Raw genomic sequence first — 21,709 nt, 5'->3', positions numbered from 1 at the left:
TGGGTCCGAAATAGTTGAACCGATTTGCGGGAACTCTGGCTAGGTAGGGAGGGTTGATGACCTCTGTTTCCTCTTTGCTTTCATCTTCATCCATGTCTACTTCAACATCTTCATCTCCTTCCTCTTCTTCCTCTTCTTCCTCTTCTTCCTATGGGTCCTCCTCAGGGTCCTCTTCGGGTTCTTCTTCGGGATCTTCTTCGATCATTGCTTCGTGTTCTTCTTCAATCCAACCGGCGTTTCCCTAATTGGGGAAGTACGAGTCTCCTGGTAGGTGAAATCCTGCAATGTCGTCTGTGCGAGAATAGGGGTGTAAGAAACATATAATGGATCCAACAATAATATTGCGCTATAACATCATAAAATACACATATAGTATTTTAGGTGTTTAGATGTGGTTTTTAGAGCATTCATTGTAGAGTGGTGTTAGGTTGTTAGATTTGTTGCATACTATGACCATCCCCCAGTATATGCAAGTCACTTCTCAGATAGATATAGTTGATAAGGCTATATCTCTCCCAGACTTGATCACACATACCAAGGCATACTCATCGTGTACAACTCCTCTTCCTTTACTTTATGTTCTCCCTAGTTATGACACTAAGCGAGCATGTAAGCATGTATGTATACTTTAAACAAGAAAAACTATTTATTCTTTAAATGTATAGCCATTTGAAAAATGTTCAAATCAGAGACTTTTAGTCCCAAATGTGTTTATAGTTTGTATATCTTATGTGGTTTGATATACTTAATTCACTATAAACCATGCTCTGATACCAATCTGTCACACCCCCAAACCAAGGATGGCGGAAATGTCTGGTGGTGGAGGACTTCATGTATAGTATCTGTAACGCCCCGTTCTTAAAGTATTTATGGATGAGTCCTTGAGATTTAAGAGAAAGGGTAATGTTGGTCCTTTTATGGGAAATGGGTGTTATCCGAGAAGGTTTCGCACTGGTGTATGTTGATAGAAGCATAGGGCTTCTTGCCACCCTCGTGTGAATGTAAAGTTTATTGAGAGCGGGTTTAGAGTTGAGGAGTTGCGGCGTTTCGAAGGTAATATCAATCATAACTCCTTAGGGGTAATTAGAGAAAAAGGTCCCATGCATGGCATGCATGATTGAAGTTGGCTGGGTACGCCCATTGTAGTGAGGGGAGAAATGCGGGAGGGGGGGAGGGGCAAGGTGAGTATGCCCAGCATACTAGAGGTATGCCCAGCGTACTCTCAGAAACCCCAAACCCTAAAATTAGGGTCAGCCACTATATAAGGAACATGTTGGTTCATACCCTAGCCTCCATAGACACTCTTTTACCCCCAGAAACCCTAGAAATCCGTATTCCCTCCATTGTTGGGTGTGTTTGGCCTTGGAAAGCTCATTTTGGAAAAAGAAAAGCTAGAAGAAGAAAGGAGAAGTTGTCAAAGAAGGAGAGGAACGATTGGAGCTTGTAGATCTGGAGAGATATCATCCTTTGGAGCTTATTTGAGGTATAAAGCTTCTTGCTTGTCAATTATTTTGCATAGATCTATGTGTTATGAAGTTTTGGCATCATTCTTGTCCCAAAAGTCCTCATCTTGATTCATGCTTTGTGTTGGTCGAGATTATCTGTCCTTTCAGACCTTTGGAGAGGTCTTGAGTGAGAAAAATGAGGTCCCAAGGGCTGTGGTTGTTCCATGTGCGAGATATATAGGTCTTAATGGATTAAGACCTTGGATTAAGAGCTTTATGGACGTCCCAAGTGATAAAGTTTGAGACTTAATGAATCTTAGGCAGATTTGGCCTAGGGATCTAAAGTTTGGGCTTAAGAGCTTAAGCCATGAAGTCATTATGTGAAATTGTTGAGCAACAAGGTTACGCCCCGCGTAGAGAGAAAGTGTCCCGATCCCTTTTCGAATCAATGTTGTACGCCCAACGTACTCCCCCTGATTGGACTTCCATGTTGGGCCTTAGAGTTTGGGCTGTTTTTAGGTTGTTGGTTTATGGGCCATGACTGGAAATTTATGGATAGAGTTTTTGGGCCCAATTATTGTTATGGAGCTTGGATCTAGGCCCATTTGGTGAGGAGGAACCAATTTAGTAAGTTGGGCCAATATTGGGCTTTGTATAAGATTTGGACTTTGGGCCATTGGTGGGCTTGGGAGCTTACCTAGGGTTGGGCCGGATTGAGTTAAGGGAAAAATGGTTAATTTACCCTGGGAAGAGTATTGTACTTGGCCTAATGTTTATTTTGTTATGATGACTAGTTCGAGATTTTCGGTGAGTCGGTGATTCGGGAATCTGCTTCTTCAGTTCAGAGTTTCGGCAGTGCGAGGTGAGTTATCCTCACTATATCAACAGGGTCTAAGGCACCAAGGCCAGCCCTTTATCGGATTGAGATCCGGGTATTTGTTGTTATGTTATTGCTTTGATATGTTTGCATCCTGGTAGCTAGGATGGTATATGCTAGTGACCGGTTAGGTCGGTATCCTGGTTAGGATGATGATATGTTATGTGATATGTTTGATCGGCTTGTTGACTGTGAACTGATATATGATTATATGTTTATGTGCACATGGTTGTTTCGACTGGAGTTGGGTTGAGGCGGGTCCTGCTTTGTGCTGTAGGCCAAGATACCCAGGGTGGACCGGTTGTTCCGAAGGCCCAACGAGCGGTCCGGATAGGCTGTAGGCCCCACGAGGGCGGACCAGACGTGTCGAGGCTCGGAGAGTGGACCAGGCCGACTGAAGGCCCGATGCGGGCGGACCAGTCATATTGTAGACTCAGAGAGAGGACCAGGTGGGTTGAAGGCCCAGTGCTGGCGGACTAACCACACTGCAGACTCGAGGGACATGACTAGACTCGGAGGGTGGACCCGGTGGACTGAAGGCCTGATACTGCGGACCAGTCACACAGTAGACCCGATATGCATGGTTGTTCTGTGATCGGTTATTATATGACATGTTATATGTGTATGGTATATGTGGTTGGTATTTTGGGGGTATCTCACTAAGCTTTCAGGCTTACAGTTGTGGTTTAATGTTTTTCAGGTTCTTCAGGAGACCGTGGCAAGGCGAAGGCGTGATCGTACTGCTCCTCGTGTTTATGTTTTATGTTATGGTTCTGGGAATACTCTGATAATAAATGTATTGAAAAACCTTTTTGTAATAACGTGATTAAAATGGGTTGTTTTTGAAAAGTTAAATTTTGTTGAAAATTTTGGTCGTTACAGTATCATAACAACAATTGCAATAGTGATCAAAGTAAACACAACCAACATAAATATAATTGAAAAAGTTACATCATTGTATCAGTTCACATGTTTCCAAATCAATTACATAATGTTGACAAAAATGAAATGTTTGACGCCTTAACGTCCCATCCTCAAAAGCACTTGATTACCTGTTTATTGATTTCCTGAGAATACAAGTTGTTTGAAAAAGTGTCAACACAAAGGTTGGTGAGCTCATAAGCTTTTGATTGTACTGATGAAAAGCCTTTTCTTGTAAAAGTAGTGTTTGTTCAAGAAAAATCCCATATTTTCCTTAAAGTGTGAAATCTAGTCTTAAATCCAAAGACCGAAATGTAAAAGTAATTTGCCATACTTATAGTTAAACAATGCAAGTTTAAATCGACATAAAGTCGTTTGATTTCAATGAAATCCCCTTAAATTCTATGCTTGTTAATACTTAATGTGAGTTATTATAACCATGCTATGACCTAGTTGGCATCAAACGACGTTCTTCAGGCGTCGGAAATGTTATGACATTTGTCACCCTAGACCTGCCGGTCTAGCTGTTGCATGCAGCTAAGGTGTGGGTTTTTCAGACCCAATATAGATCTATACACAACTATCACGCTCTCCCTACAAGAGATTCTGGTTACAATACAGGACTTAAGTGTATTAATTGAAAAGTAACGTGAAGCGAAATGTCTCACAGTTAGTCATTAATGAATTTACGTGTGGTGTGATAAAAACCCTTTTGTATAAGTGTACACTTTGTTAATGAGTTTGTTATGTAAATTAATCATAAACTATACCTATTATAGTTTATCAAAAAAAGGGTAGTGGTAGTGTACATAAACTATATTTGTCATAGTTTACCAAATGTTTGTATGTAATGGATGTAAATTTTGTTTATAACAATTTATCATTTACCATGCTTAATATAGCAAATATCCATTTGTTATCTGATGTATGTCTATGTATAAAGAAAAAATGACATATATGGTAATAACATATAATCACATAATGATACACAGCTTGCTCAACAAGTTACAAGGTGTAAATGAAATGATAGCATTTTTCAAGTAATAACATTTCTATTCTGTTCTTAGAAAATTTATATAAAAATCATAAAATGTCCAAATAAGAATCTGTAAATTCTAAGAGGTTGGAAAATGAGTCTAGTTTGTTCATAAATTTTCTCATGATTTTTAATGACCTCCAACTAGTGTGAAAAAGTCCATAATCTCAGACTGGTCTGGATGTGTTCTTGAAATGATAGGTAGTTTTGAAAAAATCACAATAAATTGTAGAGAAATCGTATAGAGATGTGCAAGTAGTCAGTTTAAAGGTATGAACCTGAACTACTTGCACCTAGTACAGTTTTGAAAACTAAAATGTTTAAGTTATCCAAAACAGTCCGTGAATGGAGTTCAACTTTTTTGATTAAAGCTGTTGGAAAAGTTTAGTTGTGTTCTTGGTGTTTGTACTTGTATTCCCCCACTTAAAACTTAAGAAAACATGAAAATATAGGGCTATGAACTCACCTTGTGTGTTCTTAGTAGATGGATGTTGAAGAAGAGAAGTGTTCAACTCAAGAACACTTAGAAGATGCCTTGAAGATTCGAATATCTAACATGGATATGATAGAGTTTGTGTAAGATATCTATGATTTTAGTAGAATGAAGTGAAATAATCATATGAAGGAATGACAACACTTACCAAAAGTAGAAGAACCTCTTGATAATCAGCCTTGAATCTCGAAATTTAGTGAGAGAAATTGAAGTGTGCTCTTTAGTGGAAAATGAGACAAATGAGAGAAGTGTGAGGAGAGAGGAGAGTTTTCCCAGCCCTTGACCATGTGTGTGGCTAGGAAATAAGTGGGAAAAGTAAAATGAATGACTAGGTATGGTGGAAGGACAATGGTGGGTTATGGAGTGGGCATGGGGTGGTTGCTTGTGTCATACACTAAAGCAAGGTCGACACTCCACCAATCATATCCCACCCACTCTTCTTGGATAAGGATAATACCCCAAAAACATGATTAATTATGAATTATGGGGCTTTATATGTTAAAATATGATTTTGGGTGAAAATGTCGCGCAAAAATAATGGAAAACGGGCCCAAAATGAAGTCGTGGTCGAAAACCGGGTGATTTGGGCCAACTTGCGAGACTTCTGGGCCTGAAGGCAAACTAGGCGAAATGGAGCGAAGGTGGTCAGGAGCGAAATGGGGCGAAGGAGAGAGGAGGGTTCGGTTCGAAAGGGAGGTTCGGTTCGGTTTGTAGCAGCTTCGGGTTCGGCTCTCATGGTTTCGGTTCATAAGCAGTTCGGTCCGTATAGGGACCTTTGGTTCTAAGTACTTTCAGTCCAAGAGGGTTCGCTCCTATAAAGTGGGGTTCGGGTCCTTACGGCTATTTTACTCGTTTTTACCCCGTTTCAAGCGGTTTTTGACCATGTTAAGGGTCGGTATGACCCGAATTATTACAAAAAGTCAAGGGAACTTATGAGAGCGATTTGGGAGAAATTTTTAGTAGAGAGAGATAGAGTGAAAGAGATTGGGAGAGGCTTCACTTGTGACCTTTTTGAGTGTTTGGATTCGCAACGCAAGGTCCGTAAACCTCGTTAAGCCATGTTTAAGGATCCTACACACTCTCGATGAGTGTGCACTATTATTTTATCGCTTTGGCACGTTATTTACCACAATTTAGGGTTAAGGAAATTCAAATACGCGAACTTTCCAAATGATGATTTCTCATTAAAATAGTGATTTATAAAGTAGTTACATAACGTAAACCCTAGCATACAAGGGTTAATTGATTTGACCGGTTTGACTTGTTGACTTCATTTGACTTGTTGATTTCATTTGACTTTGACTTGACTGGAATTTTTGACGGTTGTCACAACAACCAAATCTAAAGAAAATCGATGTGGAGTGATTGTTATTAATACGCTTGACTTTGGAGACAAACTTTGTAGGTTCATGTTTTCATTGAATACATCATGGTAATTCCCCGAGTTAGCTCCTTCTTTATGTAAACTACAACTCCTATATTCATTAGGAAACATGTTATAGAAATTTTAAATCTTGGATTCCATGCTTTTGAACCCCAATAAGTTTGACAAGACAAGTGAAATTCATTTGGATTTAAAACCAAGAGAAACAAATTGAGTACCTGCAATTGTAGCATTATCCCAACCCTATAAAAGATTCCCAATTATAGCAATGAAAGCAACGGATGGAATTAATCAATGGACATGATTTGAGAGTGTATGAAATAAATTCAGGTTAAATTCTTTAAATTTTCTTTCAGGCATTTCAACAAACATTTGTTAGGCATTATCATCAAACAAGCCAAATTTAGAACAATGAAGTATAAAGAACAAATGAAAAATAAAGAACAAATGGAAAATCAAGAACAATCAATCTTATTTAAGTCAGATGCTAAATTAAAAAATCAACTTAAATGATGGATATTTAAAAGTAAAGAAGAATGAGAGCACAGTTGACAAGCTAACCTAATCATAGCGTCTGGATGTGTTTTCCAAGGAAAAATGAACAAATTAAATATAAAACACCAGTAAAGATGAAGTCTTTCGTGATAGAATTAGATAGTAATAGTTTTATATCATTGGAACAACAACATAAACAACAAGATGAATATCCAAAATCAAGCCCTAATTTCCGTTTCTCTTCTACGATGCTTGTTTTCGGGATTGAAATTCTTTTTGTAGATGATTGAAATACATAAATCAATTAAATGATAATAATATGATATGGTGATGAGATTATTTAGACTAACCTGAAGTTGATTCGAGGATATCTTAAGAGAAACCAACATACGAAGCTTCCCAAAGGCTCCAGGAAGATTTATCGGATAGATCAACCTCTTCAAGTTGATTCACCAAGTTTTCTTCGATCTCCACCAGCCACGACTTAGCGATATCAAAATTTCATGATCAGAGCACTCGCCTAGGGTTTTGAGTACAGATCGTGACCGAGATACATCGTCAACAGTTGCATGCATGGAATAGAATTGAGTAGTCGTGATGGTTATAAAGAAGAGATATTAGGTCAAACATATTGTAACACCCGTTTATTTTTTAATAAATAAATAAATAATTGATGAACGAATAGTAACCCCAAATCAATAATTATATAGAAAGGTGTTGGTTTCAAGGAGTAAATTGGCATAATTTAGTAATTGAGGGTTAAAAGTGTAAGTTCCGGATTGGTTTTGTAAATATTTATGAAGGTAGGGACCACTTGCTAATTATTGGGGCTTAAGATGGATAGATTATGAGAAGCAAGAGCTAAATGGTAAATTTTGGACTCAATTTGTAAAGAGTTTTGAAGGTTGGGGTTAAAAGGGTAACATATGGACTTTATTTGAGAATAATTTGTAAAGGAGGGGCTGAATGGTAACTATGGGACTAAATATGTAAGGAATTATGTGAGCAGGGGTGGAAAGAGTAAATTCTGTACTTTCTGTGAAAAGAATCCTGTGGGGAGGGACTATTTGTGACATTATGGAATGAAGTTTGAATGGGTGACGGGTATTTATTCAATGTGAACCCTAGCCCTAAAGAACATGTTACAGCCGCCTCCCAACCTTATACCTCCCTACAGGCGCCACTACCATCCTATCTCCGATCAGCCAAGCAACCACCGTGACCATCAGACTTCCATCATGCTTGCGGCCGACGAGGATGAGTCCAACTGGTTAAGGACGTTCGATGACGGGGATGTGGGAGTTGAATGGACGACACCATCGTTCATTACGTCCGTTCTCCGACCATCTAAAACCGTCGAACAGCCTTCATTCCGACGAAGAGACGAAGCTACCGATAGCCGCCGCTGATGAAGACGAGGGCGAAGCACCTCCTGCCGCCGCTTCTGTCGCTCACGGTTCCACCATACCTCTCGTCCCTTGCCGGTGATTCGTTCTAAGCTTATAGCCATCGTCGTCGTGCCGCCGCTGCATCCATTTCAATGGCCATTCCGCCGTTGCCGTCTCTCCTTGGTGCTGTCATCGTTAACCGCCACCGGGGGGTAGCTAGAGTTGCTTTTGTGATCATATGGGGTGTGTTTCATGTGTCCAACTCATGTGTGTATGTTGAGGGTGGTGTTGATAGCCAGAAAATGGAAAGGATACCCACCATGGCCGCCAGCCATGGTGGCTGCCGTCGCTTCTGCCGCCAACGGCCACCAAAAGGTGGTTGTGTGGGTATGTGTTTATTTTTTCAGTGTGTTATTTGGATATTTGGCTTTGTAAAATGTAAATTACAGCTTGGTATAATAAAAGAAATTGAGAACCACCACCTTAGGGTGGTGGCTGCCGCCATCGGCCGCTGTGTCGGGTGGCAGTGTGCTTAGTTGTGTTGGGATTGCTAGTTTGGGTACGTTTGGCCAAGGGACTAAAACCCTAATGGGCCCAATGAGGCTTAATGGGCGTAAAAGCCCAAACATGTGTCTAATGGGCTTAATGAACCCTAATGGATCCAAGGACTTAATTTATGGGCCTATTCGGCTAGTATTTGGGTTGGAAACCCTAATCAGGAAACCCTAATGCCATCAAAACCCTAATTTAGGAAATTAATCAGGACACATGGGAATTATTTAATAACTAGAGATATTAAATAAGAATCATTTGCAAGGAATTAATCTAAGTAAGATTGGACTTAATGGATTAAGTTCTTAATGGGTTAAGTAAGAAGACTTAACCCTAATCATCATTTTATGTGAAAACCCTAATTTCACTTGGGTTTATTATTGGGCCTTGATGATTGGATTATTATTGGGCCATCCAAAGTCAAGCAATTAGACTAGAATAATTAATGCGCTTTGAGGAGTTAGGCCCAATTTGGAAAATTGGGCCATAGATGGGCCATAGTTTGGACCTTAATGATTATATGATGTTGGACCTTAGAGTAAGGCCATGTATAGGCCTGGGCCCAAATTGGAAAATTGGGCCATATGTTGGGCTTTGAGCCATAGTTGGACTTTTGGGCCTTAGATTGGGCCTTGGGCTTGTATAAAGCCAACCTTGGGGTAATGTAGTAATTATCCAAGTGAGCATCTATGATTATGTGTTGGGACCCAATTATTAATTGGGTGTTATTTTGATGTTGACAGTTCGGGAATCTGTCATCCAGCAGCTGGGGTGAAGTCTGCAGGACTTCATCAATGTGGGGATATGTCTGCGGGACTTCAGCAGTGCGAGGTGAGTTACCTTCCAGTAGAGGTGAGTCTAAGGCCACAATATCGGCCCACCAACAGGGGTAGTTGGTAGATAATTGTCTTTGTGATAATTATCTTGATATGCTTATGTGATATGCTTATGAGATATGCTTATGTGATATGCTCATGAGATATGCTTATGTGATATGCTTATAAGATATGCTCATGTAATATGCTTATGTGACATGATATGTGTTAATGGTAGTAGCAGGGAATAGTTCTTCCCTGACTCGGTTATTAGGATCGAAGGGTAGGTCAGTACCCCTGTAATGCCTGACTGTATGATTATATCATGCCATTATATGATAGTGGTAGGGGTGAAATAGTCTCTGGTTACCGGTTGAAAGATACCGATGATGAATATCTGTTGAAAGATACCGATGGCAGATACCGGTTGAAAGATACCGATGGCAGTTACCGGTTGAAAGATACCGAAGGGGTATACAAAACCCATGTAATACTTATATGTCTATTTATGATATGATTAGCATGTTTATGCTATGTTAGTATGTGATCAACATGTTTATGATGTTAGTACATGACCATTATGTTTATGACATGTTATTATGTGATAGTGGTAGGGGTGAAATAATCCCCAGATACCGGTTGAAAGATACCGATGGCAGTTACCGGTTGAAAGATACCGATGGTATTATGTGGTATGTGGTATGATGGGTGAACTCACTTAGCATCGTGCTTACGGTTTACAGTTTTGGTTTCAGGTACTTTGTTTCAAAGGAAAGGAGCCGGCTTGGTCGCAGCGCATCACACTATGTTTTCCGCACACGAGATCCTTGGGATTATACTCTAATATGGTTTCATAATATTATATTTTGATTATTCACACTTTGGTTTTATGTAATAACCTAATTAAAAATGAAATTTTTGGCCTTGAATTTTGGCACGTTACACATATATTTATTTTGTTTCGTTAATTGCAATTGCAAAAAACCAGAAATACCATTTTTGATTTAAATAATTATTTAATTATTTGCTAAATTGTGATTAGTGTATTTAAGAACACAATAGTTGCTAGAAACATTTGAATCTAACTTTCTCTCTCTCTCTCTCTCTCTCTCTCTCTCTCTCTCTCTCTCTATATATATATATATATATATATATATATATATATATATATTTATATATTGAAAAAAAGTCGAAATGTACGTACGCCACACACTATTACTCATTCCGTCCCAAAATTATAGTCCATCTTTCGTTTTTGGTTTGTCCCAAAATGTTAGCCCACTTCTAAAAATAAATAACATTTTTACCAAAATGCCCCCTCGTTATTACTTAACCAACTAATTATTTAATGGAACATTAAATGCAAACTTATGACAAAACTGTCATTTTATTGTATAAAGTTAATTGTAATTTATGTTTTCTTAATATGTGTGTGTTTTTTGTATGTGGACAATAATTTTGGGATGGAAGGAGTATATCTTTGGGTTGAGCTTTATGTTTTGTGTGAAGTGGGCGGTGATCGGTGAAAATTTGTTATCATTGTTCCTATCAATTTTTGAATTTCTTTGGGATCGAGAATTTATTTTTATATTTATCCAACTTGGCGAAAAATATATTCTAACTCGTGAAAAAGATCAAAACTCGAGAGTTTAATTATAAGAGGAAGTTATCATGTGAATTCACAGACATTCTTTTTATAAAGTTGATATTCGTTACTTTTGAATATATTTATTTAAGAAATGGCTTTTAAAATAGGAAAATTGCTACTAATGAAGGCTAGGAATTCGGGGTATAAATCAATAGTTGAGCTAGAAAAACTCAAAGCTCTTGATCTTAGACAAAAGTCAAGGATCAAGTGGGCAATTGATGGGGACGAAAACATGAGGTTTTTTCACGGGCACATATACAACAATAACCGTAAGAGTATGATAGTCGGTCTGTTGATCAATGGGGAATGGTATACAGATACAATAGCCATAAAACAGGAGGTTTATTCATTTTTTTTTCTAAAAAATACAAAGAAAAGTACCGTGTCAAGCCGAAACTAAACATCCATCACTTCAAGAAATTTTCATGCGATGAAAGGCAACATCTGGAATCTCCTATTTCCCTGTGTGAAATTTAGAATGCAGTGTGGGCGTGTGGTAATGAAAAGGCATCTGGGCACCTAGCGGTTTCATGTTTAAATTCATCAAAAAATATTGGGACGTTCTCTTGGGAGACATTGCAGCGGTTGTTAAATATTTTAAGAGATGTGGGAATACTGACTCGTCATGTAACTCTTCCTTCATCTCGTTAGTTCCTAAAGTCAAGGATCCCCTTCTGATTAGTGATTATAGATCGATCAGTCTTATTCGTTGTGTCCAAAATAATCTTGAAAATACTTTCGTTAAGACTGAAGAATCTCATGGGGAAGTGCATTGACCAGGTGCAATTAGCTTATATTGAAGGTCGAAATATATTGGAAGGGCCCCTGGATGTAAATTAAATATGTTCTTGGGCAAAAAAGAATAAAAAGAAGATCCTTCGCTTCACAGTTGATTTCGATAAAGCCTTTGATTCATTAAACTGGGATTTCCTTGATTCAAATCTAGTGAACATGGGATTCAGTAACAAAATGAGAAGGTGGTTGAAAGGATGTCTTGTTTCCTCCAAGTCCTCAGTACTTGTAAACGGTTGCCCAACCAAATAATTCTCGATATCCAAAGGCACCAAACAAGGGGATCCACTCTCACCGTTCGTGCTCATTATAGCCAAGGAGGGACTTTGTGTAGCGATGAAGTCAGCATGTGAGCTAGGCATCTTTCATGGGATTAATTTGCCAAATGGGGGACCAATAATCTATCATTTTCTATACGCAAATGATGCCTTATTCTTGGGGGAGTGGTCGAAACAAAATATAAATAATCTATCATGTATTTTACACTGCTTTCATGTTGCATCGGGGCTTAGAGTCAACTTCAGTAAATCAAGAGTATTTGGAATCGGTGTTGACATACAGGAGGTGACAAACTGGGTGAGACCTCTTGGATGTGAAACCTCCTCCCTCCCCTTTTACCTGTCTTAGCGTTGTGGTAGGTGCCAATATGAAGTTGAAGAAACATTGGAAACCGATCATTGATAGATTCACATAAAAACTTTCAAAGTGGAAATCCAAAAATCTATCCTTTGGCGGCAGACTGACCCTCATCCAATCAGTCTTAGGAAACCTCCCAACTTATTATTTATCTTTGTTTGTGGCTCCAGAGGGCGTTATTGAGACACTCAAAAGGTTGAGAAACAAATTCCTTTGGGGTGGATCAGTGGAACGGAAGGTTATTCATTGGATTCTGTGGGAGAAGGTGACAACTTCTAAAGACTCGGGTGGCCTTGGTGTTGGTACAATAAAGCCTCTTAACATATCCCTCATTATGAAGTGGTGGTGGAAGCTTAGAACTAACCCTGGACAATTATGGGTAACGGTTATATATATTTTGCACAACATCCATTCCAAACCTATGATTGTTACTCGATGAAGACTTTACTCGGGGTTTGGAACAATATCGCAAGAATAAAGAATGATCTCATGAAAACCACATCCCTGTTACTTAAGTGATCTCCAAGCAAACAAGTCCTACAAGTGAAATTTGGAATTGTGGTTTAACACCGGATGGCTCATAGACAGTGTGTGCTTTGAGAAAAAAAAAATGGGATTATAGGCTTCCAACCATCAATTCTAATTTTCATTGGCTTAAAGAAATACCACTGAAGGTCTCTTGTTTCATTTGGAGGGCGCAAGTTGGTAGAATTCCAACCGCAAATGAACTATCAAAAAGAGGGGTAATTTTGGAAACAATGACATGTCGCATGTGTGAGGAGATAGAAGAGTGTCTGGAACATACTCTTATGGCGTGCTCTTAGTAATGATGGTCATAGAGGGGATATGGAGATGGTGTAGGGTGCAAGCTGGAAGTTTTCATATGGTGAATGACATTCTTGAGTTTGTTGTCAGGTGGGGGTCGTGCCCAAAAAGAAGGATGATTTTTATGGCCATTTGTTACTGTATGCTATGGTCTACTTGGAAAGCAAGAAATGATAGAGTTTTCAAGAAAATCCGGCTGCCACCTGATAAAGTCATAGATATTGTTAAATCTATGACCTTTCTTTGGGTGAAAAAACAGGGGGAAAATGAAGGAGTTAGCTTGGACAAACTGGTCTCAATGCCATTTTCATAATTTGTAATTTCAGTTTCAGCTTTTTGTTGTTTTATTTTCGTTGTTGTTTGTGGTCCTGTGTTTTGCCACTAATTTATGTGACTTGATTGTCCTTCCCCAGTTACTTCTCTTTTTTTATATAATAATTTATTAGATGGTTCTAAAAAAATAGTCATTTTCTTTTGGGGGAATTCAAAAAAATATACACAAAAAATCAAATTTTCAGGCATAAACATGGATTCCACGGAAGTGAGTTTCTAGGGCTTCGTGAAATCAACTTAATCTCCGAGGAATCGATGTGAATAAAAAAAATTCTCAAGATCCATTCCGCGGAGCTACCTCTAAGGAATGAAGTCATTCTGCAGTGGTACCTTTGACGAATTGATCTTCAATTTTTTTTCCCACATTGATTCTTCGAGGCTTATACTTATTTCCAAACTAATTATTCTCAAGAAAAGATTATGATGATATGACATTTTTTTTTGACAATTTGTGGAATGAATATGAGATGGAAAATAAAATTGTCTTTTAATTTGAGTATGAACCCCAAAGAATCAATGTGACAAAAAAGAAAAATCTGAAGATCCATTCCTCGGTGGTACCTCCATAGAATCACTTTATTCCTCGGGGTATCTCCACAGAATGGATCTTGAGAATTTTATTTTTTTTAGTCATATTGATTCCTCAGAGATTAAGTTGATTCCATAGAGTCATCAGAGCTCACCTCTGCAAAATCCTCACCTCCACAAAATCCATGTCTATACCTGAAAATTTTAGTTTTTGTATTAAATAAATTTCCCTTTAAAATAAACATAATAATTATCTTATGAATAAAAAAAAATTAAACTATTGGATAAAGTTTTCCTCTAAAATTATTGTACGAGATTCATATATATTATAGGTCGCTCCAATATTAAAAAAGAAAAAAATGGTACAGTTTGTTTTAAACGTATATAGTATGTACCTATTATCTTCTAAAGAATAATTAAATTAGTTAAAATAATAATTAAAGTTAAAGCAAAGATGTTATTGATACCACCCATAAGAGGTTGGGGGTTTAGACTTTATCAATAATAACTAGAAATGAGGCTCGTGCGTTGCACGAGTCGGTTTTTGTTGTTGATGTTTGGCAGGTCACGAAAGTAGGATGCTATAATGTCATTCAAATACTAAGCAATTGTATAGATTAAATAGAGTATAATGTCCTAATGTAAGAAATGAAAGTAAACAAATAAATTAGTGTATGTTGTTATTTTTGGCATTTAACGCTTTTGGCTGATAGAAAAAACATTTCGAGTCGAAATCTCATTCCTCATAACTTGAATAAAACCACCTGAAGAAAAGAACACATATTTTTTATTATTATCGTATTGACATTTTTTTATGCAATTGTGCATGCTAAAAAGGTTACAATGCCTACCCTTATCCATCAAGAATATGTTATTTAAAAAAAAAAAAAAAAAATTTGGGACCATTTTACCTTAAGGTATTGAATATTAGAAACTTTGATAGTTTTCTCAACTTGAAGCCCACGTGACAGAAATAACTGTAGCAAAAACAATATTTTTTTAGGGAAAATTAAGTACATTGTAGCAAAATTTAGACTACATTGTTGTTTTTGTAGAGACATGTAAGTATGTTAGTGTTGCACATATTCTTCCTAACTTGATAGACTTTCAATGCACAATTCCCTAATAGGAAGAAATGAATCCACAAATCCATTATAAACAAATCAATAAAAGTACATTGTTATTTAAAAGCTACTAAGTATCCATACCTCGAGTGCACGAAGCATCACTTCAACCGGAATAAATAGTGGGATTAGGTAGGCGACAAATGAAATAAAAAAAGAGTAACATTATACAAATCTAATTTTTTTTTGCAACAACCGCGTATTAGAAACCTAATTTTGCTCACAGCAAATAGGTAAAATGTCGTTTTAACTCATAAATCAAATACATAGAAATATGAAAAGATGCAACAATTAGCAATGTACTTTGTTTGTTGGTAAAAAAATGAATTACAAAAAAACAAAAAAAAAGATGTAAATTCAAAGTGCATTGCTATTTAGTGCACTTAAAACAAAAAAAATGGAAATTACACATAATGGCGATAAAACCATTATTGCTGAAATTGGAAGAACCTAAAGAACCGTAGCCTCCACATTCTATGCCCCTCAAATTCCAGTTACAAGGGTAAAAAATGTTTACATATATGTTTATATAAGCACAACTTGTGGCATTATAAATATACATAATCAATAACATCATAAACTTAAAAAACTGCATCATAATGCAAAAGAAAAATGAAAAAAAATTAAAAATAATACTCATGCTATTTTGTGTTGTTCTATTAAAATACAGAAAAAGACTATTATATAAATTTAACCACTTCAAATATTTCTTTTTTTAGATTTTCGTCATAATAGTTCGGTGGATAAATCATCAAAAACTAATAGTTTAATGACTAAATCAAAAAACAAAAGTTGGTGTAGTTGCTTAATTAGTAAATAAAATTTTTAGATGATAAAAATAACATAATGATAAAAAGAAGTTGTTTTGTTTTGTTTGTTTGTTTTTTTATAATTTCTATAACATCAAAACAGGCCGATTAGGCCAATTTTCAGACAGTAAAAAAAATATAATGGTTTCATAACTAAATAAAATAGGTAAATGATAAAATCTATAAGGTAATGAAAGTACTTTTTTTTTTTTTTTTTTGTATTTGTATTTCCCCAAAAATATAACAATACTACTATCAACGGTCCATTTTGATTCGTATAAATTAGAAGATAGAAGGTATTATGTTTTCAAAAGCACACCTTTAAACCCCTGACTTCAACTTCTCCCTATTTGAGATTTTTATCATCAATCTTTAAGACATGTAAAAATGTCGGGTGTTAATTTAATAAAAATAAATAAACCTAAATTGAGTGTGGATCTAGTTTTTGATGGAAGTACATATAAAAGGTGGGTAAGGGTAATCTTGTCATTTAGTTTTAGCAACCATTTTGGCAATGTGAATGAAGCCTTCATTCCTAGCTTTGTAAAGAACCGAGCATATAAAGGACGTAATAGGAATCTTATTGAAATTTGTATGTTATTTTTTTTTGAATAATATGATACTACCATTATAATATTACTTCGATCTAAAATTTAATTAAGTTATTATAATATGTTCATTTGAAATTTTTTTAAAATAATAAACAATAAAACCTTTTCTTTAATATAATAAATAAATAAATAAACTCACCGTTGAGGTCCATTTCCTTTGTGGTTGCCAATCTGGAGGTCTCAAATATAACCTGCATCACCACCACATATGATAAGTTTAATTAATCAAAATTATTTAAAAATTAAAATATAAATAAGAAAAAACATTGCAAAAACAAAATCTTACATAAATTGCTTCAAATGTAATAATAAACAAATCTATTAAAAATCAGGACTTGTAGTCCTTTGTTTTAAGTTAAACTAAAGACACGGAGATTGAAACAATCAAATACCTAAGAGTGTGATCGAGAAAGGAGGTGTAATCTGTTGGAAGCCACAAAGAAACATGTTTTCCATCAAAAACTTTAAAATCTGCATAGTATAATAAATGTTTAATCATAAATAAGCCAAGACACTTAAGAGAGAGCTAAGTTTGTTTAGAAAAAAAAAATATGAAACAAAAACACAAACAAAAAGGGTGAAAATCTTACAAGGTTTCAGAGGTTGCAACACTGCAATAACATCTTTGGCTGCTAAGACCTCTAATAATTGGAATATGATTCTCTTGAGTGAAATGTAGTGTACTTGAAGTGCTATCAGACATGTTTAAAAAAATCAGTTTATAGGATCATTTAGGTAATGGTTATGCTCCAAAAGTCACCTCTAGCCTTTTTCGAACATCTTCCTCTCTTTGAGACAATATATCAAACACATAGAAGACATAATACTAAATTGACAAAACTTCAAAAATGGTCCCTGTGGTTTTCAAAAATATCAAGTTTAATCCCTAAGTTCAAAAAACCTCACAAATGGTCCCTGTGGTTTCAAAACTTTTAACATTTGGTCCTTCTGGCTAACTCCGTTACTTTTTAGCCGTTAAGTCAGGGGTATTTTTGTCATTTCAATACTCAGGGACTATTTATGAAGTTTTCTATTATTTTAAACAAATGAAAAAATATAAAATAATTATTTTAATATATAATGGCTCTCTCTCTCTCTCTCTCTCTCTCTCTCTCTCTCTCTCTCTCTCTCTCTCTCTAAATCTCCATCCATCGTCATCTCCTTCTTCATAAATCTCCATCCATATACTTCATCTCCTTCTTTCAGTCATTTTACCTTGCTTCGAACCTTCACATTGTTTCAGAAATTCAAATCCATTGTTTCGGAAATTCAAACCCAATAACTCAGAACTCATAATCGATTTCATTGCCTCTTATACTCCTTTATCAGAGGTAAAAAGGTTTTGGTGGTCCTTTGAAAGTTAAGAGGGGTATTGGAAGATTGAGGAGGATTAGGGCAGGTGATTGTGTGAGAAACCTGCAACTCTATCTCCTATTCCTCTTTTGAAACCTGCAACTCAAACCACCATCACCATCATGAATCCTAGCTTATGCCCCCATCAATCACCATTTTTGCAGATCTGCTCTTTTTTCCTACCTTCATTCCACCATTAGAGAGTGTCGCTTTAAACCTACAACAAGATCGAAAAACCCACCATTCCCCCAATGTGAAAAAATTCTCCAATCTAAAACCCTCAAGCCACGGAAAAAAAACATGAAGAAACTGTAAATCAAGCGTATTGTGTGTTCTGCCCCCATTTTAAACCAAATCCCCCATGAAATTAGGAGTCACGACTGTTGAGGCGTCTGGCGGCGGAGGAGATTGATGGAGATGTTTAATGACGCCGTTGGTGGCAAAAGCCGATGGTTATGAAAAGAGATCGACGATGGTTAAGGGGAAGAAGAAGACAGTAGGATGAGGTTGTGATTTTTTTATTTTCAAAAAGTGTATGTGTGGGTGTTTTTGAGTTTCTAACGATCAAGCAACCCATTTCTTAAATGAGATCAAAGTACTTTCTTCATACAAACATGTAAATATCATCTCTTTTATTGACTTTTGTGATGAACATAACGAGAGAGCTTATAAACTTTTAGAATCGGAATAGGTAGTGTTCATTTGGGGTGAGTGGTTTTAGTTTGACTTCATTTGCAGGCGAACACACACACACACAGAGAGAGAGAGAGAGAGAGAGAGAGAGAGAGAGAGAGAGAGAGAGAGAGAGAGAGAGAGAGAGGACCATTATATATTAAAATAATTATTTTATATTTTTTTCATTTGTTTAAAATAATAGAAAACTTCACAAATGGTCCCTGAGTATTGAAATGACAAAAATACCCCTGACTTAACGGCTAAAAAGTAACGGAGTTAGCCAGAAGGACCAAATGTTAAAAGTTTTAAAACCATAGGGACCATCTGTGAGGTTTTTTGAACTTAGGGATTAAACTTGATATTTTTGAAAACCACAGGGACCATTTTTAAAGTTTTGTCTACTAAATTTCAAAAATAACTCACTGTACATGTCCTATTTAGTTCATCATTGTTTCAACATTGATAATAATATTTCATTGACAAAGATGATAAAAAAAATGACACATTTGAGTATTAAGTTTTACCTGCAGTTGCTTCATCTCTGTCAACCAATTATCTGCTTATGAGAAAACGTTAACGAAGAGAAGATGATCCAAATAGCTAAACAGCGCGTCCAAAAGTTTGAAAAAAATACTTATGAACACCAAAATTAAATATGATATTCTTTCATGATTCGAGTTTGTTTTATCTTTATATATAATTTCTTCAAGATTAGGGTTTTAGAGTTATTGAAAAAAAAAATCCAAAACATACCTCATCGATTCCAGAGCTTCATTCATTCAATCTTCAGTCGATAATGGATGGTGTTGTTTTTATCCTATGTTGCAATCGATCGTCGCTCTGGAACCCTCCGTCGTTGCATCCTCCACAACCCCTAACCTCCCGTCCTTCATCGCTAACGAAAAAACGCAGGCATCGCTAACGTAAATCTGGAGTATGTATCAAATAATCCAGAAAACTACTCACCTCCTACTTCCAGTTGTTGTTTGACATTGGTGGGTTTAGGGTTCGTTGCTCATTCTTGACACTTACCTAATCACCTCCGTTGCACAGAAGCCACACGGGACAGGTGAAAATTACAGACGGAGGTATATTAGAAGCTTCGTTGACTGACCTGCCCTACATCGGCTCCACATCGGCACGCCCACATGACCGATTCGGTGAAGAAATCAATAGATAGAGGGATGAAGAGGTGGATACGGTGAGTCCTTGGCTGTGGCGATATCAACAGACAAGGGATCAGGAACAGCGGGGATGAAGCAGAAAAAAGAAACAGGAACAATCCAGAAGCAGAATATAGGGACCTAGATTGACAGTAATAGCCAATGTAAGTAGAGGAACAAAATAGATAAAAAAAAAAAAAATGTGCATGTTCAATGTTCCTAAGCTAGGACTTCTTTAATATATATATATATATATATATATATATATATATATATATATATATATATATATATATAGGTTCAGGTTCATTTGAAACCATTCTAATTTTGTAAGACCGTAAGACCAAATCTAAAAATAATTTTAAAATCCAAATAAATGGAAAAATCCAAAAATTCTTTTTTTAAATATTATTTTCGGAACTTGAATTAACTAAAAAAAATTTTAAAAAAAATAAAAAAAATTCTATTTTTTTTTTTAAAATACGTGAAATATTCTAAATAGAATATTATACTGTATATATTCTAAAAATAATTTTAAAATGCAAAATAAATGGAAAAATTAAAAAATTCTTTTTTTAAATATTATTTTTGGAACATGAATTAACTAAAAAAAATAAAAAAAATGTGTCTCACGGTCTCACAAAATATAGGTGGTCTCAAATAAACCTAACCCTATATATATATATATATATATATATATATATATATATATATATATATATATTAATGCAAGATTTTCTTTTAATTAGGTTTATACACATCATTTTGTTTTTCTTAATATATATCACATCAGCTCCATAGCATTTCATATTACTAAAAAGGGTCCTATTTGCACGAAAAATGTCGTGTAATTGTTTTGGTATTTGTGCCTTAAAGTTTGAAATACTGACAATCTAACAATCGTTTTATGTAAAATTGTTATTAGGTTGGAATGAGTGGTAATATTCTTAGCATATTATCATTTACGATTTTTTAGTTTTTTCTTATGACACATAGGCTTAGCATTTATAACACAAAAAATAGAAGGTGTGGTAGAGTTTGATTTTAAATAGGTTTTATTTTGAAAAGGACAAAAAAAAAAATAAAAACAATATTTTTTTAGTTAAAAAGTAAACAACCAATAACAACCTAATAATATTTCTCTCATTTCTCGCTCAGTCCATGACGATCCATAGTTAGCAAATCAACTTACCGTATTAAAGGAGTGGCTTAACATTAGTTGGTCAGAGGGTTCGCAAGGCCACTCCGTCTGACCTTATATGAATTTTCATTAATCTCTTTATTAATACACAATGTTCATATTGCACCCTATACTTTTTCGACTTTTAAAAATTCATTATATTAACCTATTTTATTATAAATATGCTAATACGTGTACGATAACATTTTAAAAAAAAAAGATATATTATTTTTAACCTATAATAGTATTACTCTAATATACCAATCTGTCAAACCCCGGCCATCGGCGGAAACACCGGTAATGTAACGTCATTTCTCGTATCATAGTTATCAACTTCCTGAAAACATATGCAATTTAAAATACGTCAACATAAAGTTGGTGAGTTCACAGGTTTTAACTCCATATAAAAATAAAACTTTTTCTCAAGTTCAAAAGTATAGTTTTGAAAGTATAATTTTGACTTTCCAACGTTTACTATATATATCCTAGGTATAAAAGTTTTTACTTACCAAATAAGTAGTTTACCTATAAGTCTCATATACTATGAATATAAGTGTTTGTAATTCCATACAAACGAGAGTTGCTACGTATAAATCATATTTCAATTCTATACGAGTAAAACTACT

At 35.7% G+C, this 21,709-nt stretch overlaps 1 long non-coding RNA gene across 5 annotated transcripts; it reads right to left on the bottom strand.

The window, feature by feature from the left end:
* Nucleotides 1–3,232: 3,232 nt before the first annotated feature.
* On the bottom strand, nucleotides 3,233–20,132 carry LOC145086421 (uncharacterized). Of its 5 annotated transcripts, XR_013700454.1 has the most exons (7): nucleotides 19,494–20,124; nucleotides 19,265–19,296; nucleotides 17,303–17,404; nucleotides 17,105–17,183; nucleotides 16,852–16,903; nucleotides 15,080–15,145; nucleotides 14,756–14,932 (listed from the first exon to the last, which is right to left on the bottom strand). It is a non-coding gene; the product is annotated as an uncharacterized LOC145086421 (long non-coding RNA). The 5 variants fall into 5 exon arrangements; XR_013700452.1 differs by lacking the exon at nucleotides 14,756–14,932 and adding exons at nucleotides 3,233–3,389; nucleotides 14,324–14,363 and having other exon boundaries at nucleotides 17,303–20,126; XR_013700451.1 differs by having other exon boundaries at nucleotides 17,303–19,296; nucleotides 19,494–20,132.
* Between the last annotated feature and the right edge of the window lie 1,577 nt (nucleotides 20,133–21,709).

Source organism: Lactuca serriola, chromosome 2 (assembly GCF_051521515.1).
Source record: "Lactuca serriola cultivar US96UC23 chromosome 2, Lser_US96UC23_V15, whole genome shotgun sequence".
NCBI classification, from domain to species: Eukaryota; Viridiplantae; Streptophyta; class Magnoliopsida; order Asterales; family Asteraceae; genus Lactuca; species Lactuca serriola.
The sequence above is the reverse complement of the archived record's forward strand: the minus strand, read 5'-3'. Positions and strand labels throughout refer to the sequence as shown.